At 40.3% G+C, this 12,276-nt stretch overlaps 1 protein-coding gene across 2 annotated transcripts in view; it reads right to left on the bottom strand.

The window, feature by feature from the left end:
- Positions 1–12,276, bottom strand: part of PANX1 (pannexin 1) — a 54,314-nt gene that overhangs the window by 10,232 nt on the left and 31,806 nt on the right. The window lies entirely within an intron of this gene.

Below are 12,276 nucleotides of genomic sequence, written 5' to 3'. Positions count from 1 at the left end.
TAGAGAACTAAGTCAAATTTGTAAGACTATAAGTCATTCCCCAGTTGATAAATGGTCAAGGGATATGAATAGGCAGTTTTAAGATGAAGAAATTAAATCCATCTATAGTCATATGAAAAAATGCTCTAAATCACTATTGACTAGAGAAACACAAATCAAAACAACTCTGAGGTATCACATCACACCTATCAGATTGGCCAACATGACAAAACAGGAAAATGATAAATGTTGGAGAAGATGTGGGAAAATTGGAACATTAATGCATTGTTGGTGGAGTTGTGAAATGTTCCAACCATTTTGGAGAGCAATTTGGAACTATGCCCAAAGGGCCATAAAAATGTGCATTTCCTTTGACCCAGCAATAGCACTTCTAGGGCTGTATCCTAAAGAGATCATACAAATGGGAAAAGGACCCACATATACAAAAATACTTACAGCAGCTCTTTTTGTGGTGGCAAAGAATTGGAAATTGAGGGGATGCCCATCAATGGGGGAATGGCTGAACAAGTTGTGGTATATGAATGTAATGGAATACTATTGTGCTATAAGAAATGATGAATAGGCTGACTTCAGAAAAACCTGGAAAGACTTGTATGGACTGATGCTGAGTGAAGTGAGCAGAACCAGGAGAACACTGTACACAGTAACAGCCACGTTGTGCAATGACTAACTTTGATATAAACATAGCCCTTCTCAGCAATGCATCAAGGATCTAAGACATTTCCAAAGGTTTCATGATGGAAAATGCTATCCACATCCAGAGAAAGAACTATGGATTTTGAATGCAGACCGAAGCATACTACTTGCTCTTTTTTTTTCTTGTTTTGTTTTGTTTCCTCTTTCTTGTGGTTCCTCCTATTGGTTTTAATTCTTCCTTACAACATGACTAATGTGAAAGTATGTTTAATAGAAATGTTTATGTAGACCTTATATCAGATTGCACAACATCTTGGGGAGAGAGTAAGGGAGGGAGGAGGAGAAAAATTTAAAACTCAAAAGCTTATGGAAGTCATTGTTGAAAACTAAAAAATAAATTAATCAATAAAAAAAAAAAGAAAACATCATTAAGCCAAACCAGGAGCCTCCTTTGGGTTTCCTCTTCCACTTTTCTCTTCCTTCTAGAGCACCTTCATTAGTCAGGTTCACAACCTCAGAGTCGTCCTTAATTTCCTCCTCTTAGTTATCTCTCAGATCCAGTCAATTGCCCAGTCTCCTTGGGTTGACCTTCACAGAATCTGCCACCTTCTCTCTCCCCATGCAGCCGTAATCTTATTTCAAGACCTCATCACCACTCTCCTGGACCATTTGCAATAGCCTCTTAATTGGTCTCCTTGCCTCCAGTCTCTCCCCTCTCCAATCCATTCTCCACAAAGCTGTCAAATTGATATTCCTAAAGCACAGGTCTGATGATGGTAGTCCCCTCCTCAAGAAGCTCCAACGTTTCCCTCTTGCTTCTAGGATGAAATACAAACTCCTCTACTTGGCTGTTAAAGCCCTCCTTGGTTGGGTTCCAGCTCATCTACGTAGGCTCAGTGCACATTACTTTCCCTCACATGCTGAATTACAGCCAAAGTAGACTGCTTGCCTTTCCCCATTCTCCCCGATCTCTTGTTTTTGTGCCACTGTATGAGTTTTCTTCCTTGCCTGGAATACACTCCCTCATCATCTCTACTTCACAGAATCCCTGGCCTACATCAAGGCTCAACTAAGATGCCACCTGCTTCAGGGAGCCTGTCCTGATGTGTATTCTCCCTCCCTTTCCCACTCCCCCCACATCCCTGGCTGCAATTGTTGGTAGCTTCCCCTCTCGAAATTACCTTTGTACTTAATTTTCTGTTTATGCATTTCCCCCCAACAGAATGTAAACTCCCTAAAGGCAAATACTTTTTCATTTTTTCATCTGTGGTTATCCCTAGCAATCAGCAAAGTACCTGGCACATAACAAATGCTTAATAAACCCTTGCTGAATGAGCTAACTGAGGCTTTATGGTTTTATTTCCAATTTCCCTCCCATTCTGAAGGGTGTGGGTATCTAATGTATGGTGTGTGATTAATGAAGAAAAGGCATTGGTTTGGAATGTATGACTGACGTATTCTGGAACTGGACAGAACTTATGCATGGGGAGCTGGGTGTTAACAGAACATAGTCCATACCTGGTTAAGTTCCCAAGTGGGTCATGAAAGTATTTGGACAAAGATCTCCTTTCTTTGACCTGAGTGGGAAGGCCTTTACATGGTCATGTGTCAGCTGGGGACTACAGGTCAGAGAGAGTTACAGTCTGTAAGGTTTATACCTGTACCCAAAATGAGGCGGGAGCTCTCTCCCTCCACCCTCTGTGGGAAAGTCAGATGATCAGCTTCTCAAGCAAGCTTAGGAAGCAGCATATAAGCAGAGACTCCAAGGCAAAAGTGGATTCTGTTGTGATGGCTTTTTCTATTAGGACTGAACACACCCGAGTTGGGGATTATATGATGCTCTAACTACTGTCCTTGGGTGCTTAGTCTCCACAGTAGGAAACCTACTACAGTCTTGGGTTTTGCTGGGTTTTTAGCACCGTGCCCAGCACACAGCAGGTGCTTATTACATTTGTACTTATTGGTTGCTGCTGATGGGATAGGGAGGTTAGCTAGAGACATGGATGCTGGAACCTCAGTGACACTACTAGATTTACAGCTGGGGGATATCTAGTATCACAACTGACTGAAGATAATGGAGAATAAAAGGACCTGCTATACCTATTGTTGTTTAGCAACAAGACACTTGACTTTCTTTCTTTTTTTTGGTAAATTGTTTATTCATTTTAAACTTAAATGGAAAAATGAAAAAAGAAAAAAAGAACATTGCCATGTACATAGCAGAACATAAGAGAGGATTCAACATAAAACAATAAAATTTCCATTCCAAGAAAATTTATATAATAAATACTCCACATTATTTTCCAAGCTGCCCAGCTTTTCTTTGCTTCTTTGTAGGTTTTCTTTTGTTCTCTGCTATTCACTTTTTACTTTATTCTCATTCCCCCACCCCCACCCCAAGGCTACATTTAAACCTGGAGATACACACACATATACATAAGTATCTACACACATACACATATACATTCATACACATATAGGTAAGACCTATGCACATTTCCACTTTCGATCTTTTTCTCTGAAGGTGGATAGCATTTTCCTTCATAGGTCCAAGTCTTTCCATATTTTTCTAAATCAACCAGCTCATCATTTCCTACACTACAGCAATATTCAAACACAATCATATCCTATCTGAGAGATTGTCCATGGAAGATTTTCCCCCAATTATCTACATTCCTTCTATTCTTGGCTACATTGGTTTTATTTATACAAGAAAATTTTAACTAAAAATAATCAAAATTATCCCTTTTATACTTCAACAATGCTATTACCTCATAATATAGTTTAAAGTCTGATTCTGTCGAATCCCTTGACTTTACATCTTTTTTTCCCTTGGTTTCTTTGAAATTCCTCACCTTTTGTTCTTCCAAATAGTCTTTGCAATGCTTGGCTTTCTAGAGCAAAATGTTCCCTGAAAACCTCCCTGACAACAAGAAGTTCCTCATATGGATATTAAAATCATACACAATTCCTTAGCAAATGCAACCACAGAGATAAGATAACAAGATTAAAGAATGAAGCCTTCATTATATTTGTAATAGGTGCTCATGCAGACCCTATCAGCTTGCTAAGATGGTGTCTCCAGGTGGAGGAGGACACTAGGGAGCTGTCTCCAGGATTTGAATGAAGATGGCTTGGAGAGACTCACATGTGGGCATTCTGAAACTGGTTCTGGACTATGCTATAAGAGGAAGAGCCATGAGGACTCCTTTCCTCACAGCTCCCCCTCCCCCAGCTGAGGGGGCTCACATGGCTCATATGAAAAGAAGCAGGGCCTCCTTGGCCTGGTCATTTGTTCTTTTCTGTTCTAGGTGCTAGAAGGAGAGTCTCTGACCTTGGGAGTTTCAAAAGCTAGGAGAGTGAGTCATGGGAATACAGAAATCAGAATCTAGGCCAGATTCTGCATAAATACCCCTTGTAGCACAGTCTCTCACTAGATGCCATTGGTGAAGGAGTCCCCTTGTTCTCCTAGACACAAATACAGTAAAGAGATAGCCAGAGCTGAATATGCCAACAGTTCCGCTATACAGGCAATAGAAAAAAGCTCTTACCATCCAGAACCAGTTTCAGAATGTCCATATGTAAGTCTCTCATGTGAAATAAATTTTGCTTGCTTACTTTTTCTTGTGAAATGTCCTCATATCAAAACTTTGTTCACAGGAAGGTATGAATGCCATGACCACCATCACTATAAATGTCTTTCCCCTCCCCCTGATAACCCACAGCTGGCAGCAAAGAGAAATGTTGTTCATGAGGAGGAACTGTCCCTTATCTTGGAGAAAGGCTGCTCTGCTCTCAGTTCAGAATGCCTGGGTCCAGAATGCCTCCAAGAGCCTTGCTGAGGGAAACACAAATGATTTGAGGAGACATGAACAACTCACTGTGGTATTCCCGCCACTACACAGACTTCATTCTCCAGCTAATCTCATAGCTGCATGTAACCAGGTTTATCAAAAAATGTTAGCCTGCTTCCCATGATCCCACTGGGCATATAATGGTGGGAGATTAGCAAGGGCCCTGGCAGCCTCATTCCAAGATTCCCGCTTAACACAGCAAGGGAAGTTTTTACCCAGGCCCAGGCTGGAGAATTTGCATTGTTGTGAAATGTATTTACTAGGATAACAAAGTCAGCCAGGATTCATAGTTTCAAAAGCCAGGCATTACCTAACACAGCCCACAGAAGAAAAGTATGATTTTTCACCTTGCTCTCAAGAAATCTATTTCTAAGCCAGCTTGGTTTCAAAGGCAGCAGAATAATAGTATATTATCTCAAACTGCATGAATGAATGAACAACTGCCTGTTCACTGGGCACTGCAATTTTGCCCACCTGCCCTAGCCTTGTGGTAATCAGTGCTAATGAACAGCTCACCATGGCTCATTATAATTAGAAAAATGGGTACTTAAATGTATTAAATTCTGGGTATTTACTTTTTCTTTTGAATTTTTCTCACACCGAGGCCATGTTCATAGGAAAGAAGAAATGAGGACCACCTGTACCACCACCACTGTTTCCTGCTTCTCTCCATATGCCTAACTTTTCTCCCCATCTACCAATCAAACAATCAGCAAGGATTTATTAAGCACTTACTAAGTAGCCAGGCTTCAAAGAAAGGTAAAAACAAAAAAAACAAAAGAAAGGCCTTGCTCTCAACATATTCTAGTGGGGGAGACAATGAGTAGATTATTAGATACAAGATTACATCTTGGAGGAGAAGGCACTAGCAGCTGAGGGGGGAGTGAGAGTGGTTGGGCAGGGAATTTGGAAAGGCCTCCTGAAAGAAGCCTGGGAATTCTGAGAAGAGGAGATGAGGAGGGAAACATTCCAGGAATGGGGGACAGCCAGTAAGTACAGGCACAGAGAAGAGATGAAACATTATACAAGGAGCACCAAGAAGCCAGTATGGATGTCTCTCGTAGACAGCAGAGTGGGCATTATTAATATGTAAGAAAACTGGAAAGATAGGAAGGGGTCAAACCTTGGGTGAGTTCGTGAGAAGATGGGATTAAAAGTTAATTCACCAATACATACTTAGAAAAGTGACCAATTATAGCTTTTAATATTTCTCTTCACTCAAACAAAGAACATGGACAAAACATGAGGATGGCTTTTGAAAGACTTCTTAGCACTCTAATCAACACAATAATAAACCAGAAATCCAAAAGAAGGAAGATGAAAAAAACCATTCATTTTCTGACAGAGAGGTGATAAACTTAAAATGCAGAGACATACATTTTCAGATGTGGCTAATGTGGGAATTTATTTCGATGGATGGGTTAGGGTGGGGAGTCTGGAGGGAGAGGTCACTGGGAGAAATCAAAAAACAATGAAAAATATGGGAGAAAAGCATCTTAGTAAAAGAGACCTGCTGTTTGTGTATGTGTCTACAAACTTCCTCCCTTCAAAATTTGATTTAGGATATTTCATAAGAGAGCTGTAGGTCATTTGCTGAAAAGATATTGTCCATTCATTTCTGCCTGGGGTAGAGGGGCCTGGGCAAACAGTCATGAGACCTTCACTAGTGGCTTCATTTCTAAATTTTCAGACATCCATAACACTTGTTTTGTTCCCTTACCTCCAGCTCTCCTGCTATCCACCCAGATGTGGTTTGAGGAAGGGAGAGGGCTAGAACTAGGAAGGAATGGGGAGTCTAGATTGTAGAAAGGTTTCCATCATGGGAATGGAGGAGCAATGAAGACTCAGGAATATCCATGGGCATGAGGGGTGAGAGGGCAGCAATACTGAATAAAAGGTTTGGTCAGATTCAGGATTTAGTGATTGCTTTGGTTCCACTGGAAAACAGAGATAGATAAATTGACAAGTTAGCAAAGGCTTCTGTGTGGCATAGAAGAAAGGCTACATCTAGAGTCAGAGGGGTTGGGCTAAAATACCATCTCTGAAACTTCTTGCCTTTTATGACCTTGAGTAACATCTCTCCACCTTACTTCCCTCATCTGTACAATGAGGGGATTGTACTAGATTGTCTCTAAGGTTCTTTCTTCTAAATCTTATGATATCCATCCTCTCTCAAATGCATGACTATACTATTGAATATAAAGACCTTGTCAGAGGCACTGTGGTATACAAGAGGAGTCTAGAAAGACCTGAGGTTCAAATCCTACCTCTGATGCTACTAGCTATATGATTTTGGACAGGTCACAACCTCTTTGAGCCTGAGTTTCTGAATCTTGAAAAATAGGGAGAATAATACTTAAAGTGCCTACCTCACAGAATTGTAAAGATTAAATAAAATAATCAGACCACAGATTTAGAGTTAGAAGGGATTTTAGGGGTCATCTAGTCCAATCCCCTTCAATTTATGGAAGAGGAGATGGCCACAGAAATGAAATGATTCAGTATATGAAAATGTTTTGGAAACCTTAATGAACTACTTAAATGCCATTATTACTTAAATTAATTAATTACTTAAATGCTTAAATTAATTACTTAAATTACTTAATTGCCAGTATTATTATTACTATTGTTACCCTTACCAGTGATTTAATAGTAGTCCCCCCTCCTCACAAAAAGGAAGCGCATAATTGTAGAAGAGAATTTTCAGCTGTCTAGCTTTAAAGATATCTTATTCTTGGGTCCTTACCAGTGTCAAAGGTGCTCATTACTGGACTTTACATAATCACTGGATATGGGTTTGATAGTCAAGGGGAACCTAAATTTGGAGTTAGAAGGGACTTCAAAGGCTACACAGAGGTTATAAAACTTGCCCAGGTTACATAGCCTCTGTGTGTGTGTGTGGGGGGGGATAGGATTTGAACCCTGGTCTTTTTGACTACAAACCCAGTGCCCTACCAGCTATTATGTTATGCTATCACTGATAAATGTCATTATTGACATTTCTGTTCCTAGAAGCCAAGGGTCAAAGAAAAATTGGTTAAAAAAATTGATTAAAAAAGTTTTGAATTTTTTTTAAAAAAGCTATATTTTGAGCTTTTCAGTGCTGCAGAAAGGAGGTAAGCAGTATTACATCACCAAACCTTTTTGAATAAATGATACTATACTGCCATCTGCTGGGCTCTATTTAATTCTCAACTGCCAGCATCCACAACTTCTATAAGAGCCATCAAGCAAAGCCTATGCAAAAGGGGAAGAAAAAGAAAGTATATAAGAAGGGAGGAAGGAGAGAAAAAGAGAAAAGAATGAGGTCCATATGGGGACACTTTGTGGTTCCTCTAATAGATGGTGTGCTAGATAGAACACTGGGGTGGAATCAAGAAGTCCTGAATGCAAATGCAGTCTCAGACACTAACTTAGCTGTGTGACTTTGGATAAGTCACTTAATCTGTGTTCGCTTCAGTTTCCTCATTCATAAAATAAAAATAATGAGAGCATCTAAATCCCAGGGTTGTTATGATGGTAAAATGAGATATTATTTGTAAAGAACTTAGCAAACCTTAAAGTGCTACCTAAACACTAGCTATTAGTATTGTTTTTAGATAGACGGGGCATTTATTAAGCTCTCAATATGTGCGAACCACTGTGCTAAAGACTTGAGATACAAATACAAAAATCAAGAGAGTCCCTGCTCAAGTAGCTTATGTTCTAACAGGAGACAATATATAAAGGGATGCTGGAAAGTGGATGGGGGGAGGGAGTAAGCATCTTGATTAAACAAACTCATTAGATGACTAATACTTGCAAATCAACAAGCCAGACTAAGGGAGATACAAAGATAAAAAGTAAGATAGGGGCCTCTGTACTCAAGACACTTAGAGTGTATAAGCAGGGAAGAAAAGGCAGGCATAGATGACCATATTACAGAATAAACACAGTACCACAGTCTCTGAAGACTGGAAATTCCAAGCCATCCAAAGGACCATGGGGGAGAAGCACGGTGGGTATAAACAGGCTGTACTACATTTTCAAGAAGAAGAATTACACACAGGAAGCAGTGGAAAAAGTGTCATCAAAAAGCGCATAATGGGAAAATGAAGAGGGCTAGTCTTGAACAAGGGCAGCTACATAGCACAGTGGATAGAGCACCAGGTCTGGAGTTAGGAAGGCTCATCTTCCTGAGTTCAAAGCTGGTCTCAGACAGTAGCTGTGTGATCCTGGGCAAGTCATTTAATGTTGTCTGTCTCAGTTTCCTCATCTGCAAAATAAGCTGGGGAAGAAAATGGCAAACCAGTCCGGTATCTTTGCCAAGAAAACCCCAAATGGGGTCCCAAAGGGACGGACGTGACTGAAATGACTGAACAACAACAACCACAGCTAGCATTCATATAGCACCTACTATATGCCAGAATCTATGCTAAGTGCTTTACAGCGATTGAGTTTGAACAAGTCTTAGACAAGATGTCCTGACGCTGCATCAGATCTTGTCTAGAGGAAGCTCTAAATCTATGATCTGAAGGCCCCCACCATATTAGGTGAATACCCTGTCAAGGATTCACTGAAGGATACACAGAAGAGGCAAGCAAGGTGAGAAGGAAGGGAAGAGTGGCAATCTGTACCACTGGAAGGAATACCTACTTCCCTGAGATAGGTCACACATGTACTGAAATCTGTGAGAGGTACAAATAAAAGACAATACAACTTCCTCACCAAGAAGAGGATGGGGATGGAAGGATTCAGGGAAGCCTTCAGGAAGAAAATGGTATTTGTACTGAAATAATGGGCAGGATTTCAACTGGCCCTCAATGATGAGGCAGGGCTTTCACGCATAAAGAAGAACAAAAGCCAATGTATGGAGTGAGTACTGGATAACTTCATGTTCATGGCCCAGATCAGTTGTAGCATCCCAGACAGGAAAGGCATTTGTGAGACATGAGCCAGAAGTGGAGGGTGACACCATATGGAATAGGTGCTTGAATGCCAGACTAAGCAGTTTGGACTTGATTCAATAGGCATGAAGAAATCATAGAAACAAGACAGCAACCAATTTCTGCTGGGGATTATAAGCTCTTTTGAGTTTTTTCAACTTCATCTTGAGGGCTGACAAGATGATGGATACACAGGAGCAGCTAGGTGGCGCAGTGGATAGAGCACCGGCCCTGGAGTCAGGAGGACCTGAGTTCAGATCTGGCCTCAGACACATAATACTTCCTAGCTGTGTGACTCTGGGCAAGTCACTAAACCCCAATTGCCTCACTAAAAAAAAAATGATGGATGCACACACCAAATGTGTATTAGCATTGGTCAGATGAAAGGGCAGCAGAATAGGAGTGAGAAGAGCTAGGTTCTCAACAGAATGGAATCTCAGTGTTTCCATCTGTAAAATGAGGTCATTAGACTAGAATTGCTTCTAGCTCTAATACTCTCTGATTTAACAACATTTCAGATAAATATTCTTCGTTTGAGTCTTCACCACTATGAAGAAATGTGGAAAATTGCCTTCCCGAAGGAAGGAAACAAGTACTTATTAAGCGACTGCTATGAGCCAGGCTCCATACTAGGTGCTTTGCAAATGTTATCTCATTTGATCCCCACAAAAATTCCAGGAGGTAAGTGGGCGCTATTATTATCTCCATTTTATAGTGGAGGAAATTGAGACATCTTTGCCTAGGGTCACAAAACTAGTATCTAAAGTTGAATTTGAATAATATTAGCTAACATTAAACACTTGCTAGCTGTGTGAGCCTGGGCAAGTCACTTCACCCTGTTTGCCTCAGTTTCATCATCTGTAAAATGAGCTGGAGAAGGAAGTGGCAAACCACTCCAATATCGATGCCAAGAAAACCCCAAATGGGGTCACAAAGAGTTGGGTGTGACTGAAACAACTGAATAACAACATCAACTCACATTTATACAGCACCTACTATATACCAGAATCTATGCTAAGTGCTTTACAATTATTGCATTTGATCTTCATAACAACTCTGGGAGGTAGGGGCTATTATCATCTTCATTTTACAGATGGGGAAACTGAGGCAAACAGAGGTTAAAGTGACTTGCCCAGGGTCACAGGCTAGTATGTGTCTAAAGGTGGATTTGAGTGCAAGTCTTCCTGATTCTAAGTCCAATGCTTCATCCACTGTGCCACTCAGCTGCCTCTAAGCATGCTATCTTTCCTTCTAAGATCTTTACACATTGAAGAAACCTCTGGGTGGATGTAACATCGGCAGGAAAGCAGGCTAATAGAAGGATGGGAAGAATTCTGGTCCTGGAACTAATGCCAGCCTAAAGCAGTAGATAGAGGAAACAACAGGACCATGAAGAGCAGACCCGAATGCTACAACTCATCTAGGGAAATTTTGCTTCTAGTAGATCAAAATAACATGAACGTCCTGCAATAATATAATGCTGTAGGAAACGGTAAATAAAAAGAATGCAAAAAATCATAGACACAATAACTGATACAAAGTACGCATAACAAGCAAACCTCAGACATAGAGTGAGCTCAGTTCCAGATCACTGCAATAAAGGGAACATTGCAATGAAGTGAGTCACATGAATTTTCTGGTTTCCCAGTGCACATGAAAGTTATGTTTACACTATACTGTAGTCTATGAAGTGTGCAATAGTATTATGTCTAAAACAAGCAATGCACATTCGTTAATCAAAAGATACTTTATTGCTGAAAAAAAAATGTTAACCATGATCTGAGCTTTCAGTGAGTCACAATCTTTTTGCTGGTGGAGGGCCTTGCCTCCCTGTTGACTGCTGCTGACTGATCGAGTTGGTGGTTGCTGAAGGTTGGGGTGGCTGTGGCATTTTCTTAAAATGAGACAACAGTGAAGTTTGCCACATCATTGATTCTTTCTTTCACTTGAACACTTAGAGGCCATTGTCGTGTTATTAAAATGGCCTAATTTCAATATTGCTGTGTCTCAGGGAATAGGGAGGCCAGAGGAGAGGGAGAGAGATGGAGTTGGACCCTGGAGCAGCACACAAAATTCATTAAGTTCACTCTCTTACATGGGTGTGGTTCCTGGTACCCCAAAACAATTCCAATAATATCATGGATCACCATAATAGGTATAATAATAATGAAAAAGTTTGAAATATTGTAAGAATTACAAAATGTGAACCAGAGACATGATACGAGCACGTGCTATTGGAAAAACAGTGTGGGGAGAGCTGCTTGGTGCAGGGTTGCAACAAACCTTCAATCTGTAAAAAATGTAATATCCGCAAAGCACAATAAAATGAGGTACGCCTGTATTGGGCAGCATTTATATAGCACTTTAAGGATTGCAATGTCCTTTACTTATATTATCTCATTTGACCCTCACAACAACCCTTCAAAGTAGGTGCTATTTTATTGGTAAGAAAACTGAGGCTGAGAGAGTTTTAGTCAGTTGCCCATCATTACAGAGCTAGCAAAGGCTAGAAGTAGGATTGAAATTCACATCTTTCTGACTCTGAGGCCAACCCTGTCTCTATTACACTCACCTATCTGTATCTAAAACAATGCATAATAACCACAACAATGTAAATGGAAAGAATTCAGAAGAAAATGACACCTAATTTCATCTAGTTATAATGACCAAACTTGTCCCAGAAGAAGAAATGAGAAAACACACCTCCCTTTTTTGCAGAAGTGGGGGACTACGGGTGTGAAACAGTGAAGACAATCACCAGTTTGGGGTGAAGTTAGTTAGAATTTTGTTGAATTTTTTTTCTTTCTCTAAAAAATATTCCAAACAATCAATCAGTAAGCATTTATTAAGTGCCTACTATG

This window comes from Phascolarctos cinereus, unplaced genomic scaffold (assembly GCF_003287225.1).
Source record: "Phascolarctos cinereus isolate Bilbo 61053 unplaced genomic scaffold, phaCin_HiC Scaffold_726;HRSCAF=1367, whole genome shotgun sequence".
Taxonomy (NCBI): Eukaryota; Metazoa; Chordata; class Mammalia; order Diprotodontia; family Phascolarctidae; genus Phascolarctos; species Phascolarctos cinereus.
This window is presented reverse-complemented; position numbering and strand designations above follow the sequence as displayed.